Below are 3,871 nucleotides of genomic sequence, written 5' to 3'. Positions count from 1 at the left end.
GGCCTGGGATGTCTGGTGGGCTGCTTAGCAGTTGATCCCATAAAACTCTCCCAGTGGAAGGTCAGATGAAGACTCAGAGCCCCACGTCACGGAACATGATAAAGTTTGACTAGGAGTCCTGAATACCCAGCATGCTGCTCACACGGAGCCTAAGTGTCTCTGTGGTCCGACAGCCTCTCTCTGGGAAGCCTCCTTGCCTCCCTGGATTAGAAATGCAAGTTCCTGTGGAAGGTGCCCCAGTCATAAAGCCGACTCCACGTGTAGTTTTTACACACTAACGTCAATGGTCTCACCCATGCTATTAAGAACTACACTAAACAGATGGGGCAGAGTGCCAAGTCTTAGCTTCAGGCAGGCAAGTAAGAAGACAGGGTTACTGTGCAAGGATTTTTCTTAGCTACCCTCTCTCCCTTTTAAAAACCATTCAAATACTCTGTTCCCACTGCTAGACATGCAGTAGGTTTGTCTGCAACATGAGCTGTTCTATGACTTTCTATCCCCTAGTTTTTTTTAATGCAGTTTAATAATTTAGTTCTTTTTTATTAATTTTTATTGGAGTATAGTTGCTTTACAATGTTGTGTTAGTTTCTTGCTGTACAGCAAAGTGAATCAGTCATACATATACATATATCTACTCTTTTTTAGATTTCCTTCCCATTTAGGTCACCACAGAGCATTGAGTAGAGTTCCCTGTGCTGTACAGTAGATTCTCATTAGTTATCTGTTTTATACATAATAGTGTATATATGTCAGTCCCAATCTCCCAATTCATCCCACCTCCCCTTACCCCCTTCATAACCATAAGGCTGTTCTCTACATTTGTGACTCTATTTCTGCTTTGCAAATAAGTTCATCTCTACCATTTTTCTGGATTCCACATATAAGTGATATTATACGATATTTATTTTTTTCTTTCTGACATACTTCACTCTGAATGTTAGTCTCTAGGTCCATCCTAATAATTTAATTCTATCTTTGATGACCTCTTTAGTTGGCCAAGTTTGGATTGATGTATTTGGCTTCTCTCTACTTCTCTTGTAATAGGAAAGCAAAAGGAATAGACATTTAGATTTCTCCTACAACCTCTACACTTAGATTATCAATAAAATCTCAGGAAATTATGTTCTGCCTTTGAATGAAAAAAATGCCCTCTTCTAGTTCTTCCATTTGTCCTATTTTTAGCCTCTAAAATACCTCAATAGTACATCTGCCAGAAGCCCCTGCTGGACACGCTTGCCCTGGGAACAATGGAGTTGGCCACCAGCATTACAGATTTTGGGCATTGGTGTCTAGCTTTGGGCCTGGGAGGGACACACAGACATTGGGTGGAAGGACCAGCTTGTTCCTATGACGAGGCTCTGGGAGCTCCACCTCCCCACACTCGACTCTCCAGTCACAACAGATCCTACCATCTCACCCTCCCCCTTTCTCACACTGCTCCCCAAGGCTAAAGTTTATGAATATTCTGCAGAGAGGATTCTCTAAAGTCCTCACTCAGAGCCATGTTTTTGACTTTTGTGTATGTTTAACAAGTTTAGCAGATAGAGCAGAGGAAAGATATTTATGGAAATGTATTTTTTTTCTTTACAAAATTTATCCAAAGTGATTAAAAACTTTTTCAAAAAGTACCAGGAATAATAACTTTGATAGGCTGGATAATGGCCCCCAAAGATGTTCATGTCCTAGTTCTAGGAAGCTGAGAATATGTTATATTTCACTGCAAGGAGAGATTAAGGCAACAGATGGAATTAATATTGCTAGCCAGCCGAACTTGAGTTGGGGAGATTCCTTGCATTATCCTGTGGGCCCAATGTAATCACAAGGGTCCTTAAAGTGGAGGAGGGAGGGAGAAGAGTCAGTGTCAGAGACGTGCAGGGTGAGGTCTGGACTGGCCTTTGCTGGCTTGGAAGATGGAGTAAGGGGCTGTGCACCAAGGAAGGTGGGCAGCCTCCAAAAGCTGGAAAAGACAAGGAAATGGATTCTTGTCTAGAACCTCTAGGAGGAACCAGCCCTGCCAGCACCTTGATTTCGGTCCAATAAAACTGATTTCAGACTTCTGCCTTCCAGAACTGTAAGATAACAAATTTGTGTTGCCACTAACCCTGTGCCAATTTGTTATAGCAGCAACAGGAAACAAATACAGTAACATAGCCAAAAGTCTAATTTCCCAAGCTTTTAGACATGTGAGGCTATTTCTCATATGTCTAAAATGTAAATTATGTAGGAATACCAGAACTCAGGGTCACCTGTGTGTGTGGCGGTGGGGATGGGGTGCTGCAGATGGCTGCCATCCAGCCTTTTCTCCCTGCATGTGCTTGCTCCTCCCATCAAGGGCTGGAGTACGTTGCCTTTCCTCTCTAACACCAGATGGGACAGAATCGGCCTCAGAAGAATTGCCTGTTTCCAGCTAGGCCTGAAGAGGCCTAGTCATGCCCCCTTTTGCCCTCTTGGAAGCAACTGGTCTGTAAGAAGTCTAAATACTTGGCTGGAGAGTGAGACCTGGTGAATCCCTGGGCATTTAGCTGCCCCAGCGGGAGTATCTGGTGTGAATGAAGCCACTGTGACCCTCCAGCCCCAGTCGTGCACAGCAGCACCATGTGGAGCATCAACAGCCATCTCCACTGACCATAGTACAGACTTGTGAGCAAATAATGCCAACAGCGTGGGCCAGATCATTTATTGAGTTTCTCCTATCTGCCAAGTACTAGATGAAACCTGTGTTCCTTGGTAACAGGGCAGAATTGGTGCCTGTCCCGTGTGCCTTCCAGGCTCCTAAAACAAAGCACAATGAACTAGCAAACAGTCAAACATGGGTTTACCGTAAAAGGGGAAACTAAAAACCAGAGAGCCCAAGTCACCTTCTGAAGGCCACACAACTAAGTATGAATGAGGACTCATGCTCAGGGTTGGGGAACCAAGCCTGCTGGGCCAGGTTGGTTCCTGCTGCAAAGCACTTGTTTTACCCTACAGTTATCTGACATAAGCACCAAATGCCATCCTGTAGTTCTGCTTGACCAAATGTTCACATTTTCCACATACTATATTTTTTGTGTTCTTTAAGGATCTAAATTTTCTTGGTTAGCCTCACATAAAACTCTATTACAGAAATAAAACACAAAATTTGATTAGGTTTCAATGAATGGAAAACTATGAAGTCCAAATAAATGCAGAAATCATTGGACTTGGGACTAAAGGACAAAATGCTCCCAGCTGTAGCTGTACCCTTTGCACCTACTTTAAGAGAATTTCCAACACAGAAAGAGGCTGATAAAGCAGAAATGTCAGTTAAAAAATGCTTTCACTTCTGGGAATTGTTCTGATTAAAACGTATAATTCATCTATGCTTAATTATGATGTATAAAGCACTTTCTGAAATGCCTTCTATTCTTTGGAGTCCCCACCTGCCTGCTGGGATCACTGTCTACTGGTTGCTCCTTGGCCCTCTGGAGCTGTACCCCTGCACCCAGCCAAGACATCCACCCCTCAGGGGGCTGGACTCTCTGAGCCTGGCCCTATCTGGGCTGCTGACAGGGTAACACCCATCAGCATGGTAAGGCCCGGCTTCCTCCATTGACTCCTCTACCCTGATGGGCACCTGGTCCAGGTCCCAGCCTTCCGGACCTGGCATATCTAGATGCCTCCTTGCACACAGCTTAGCAGCAAAAACAAGCCAGGTGTGCACAATTCTGTGCTGAAGCCATAACATGATGGCATCACGAATACTTATATATATATATATATATATATATATATATATATATATATATATATACACACACACACACACATATATATATGTATATATATATGCCAAATTAGAAACCATTTATTAAAGACTCATATAAGATGGTAATTCAAAACTATCTTCCCT

This window comes from Grampus griseus (genome assembly GCF_964374135.1).
Source record: "Grampus griseus genome assembly, chromosome: 16".
NCBI classification, from domain to species: domain Eukaryota; kingdom Metazoa; phylum Chordata; class Mammalia; order Artiodactyla; family Delphinidae; genus Grampus; species Grampus griseus.
This window is presented reverse-complemented; position numbering follows the sequence as displayed.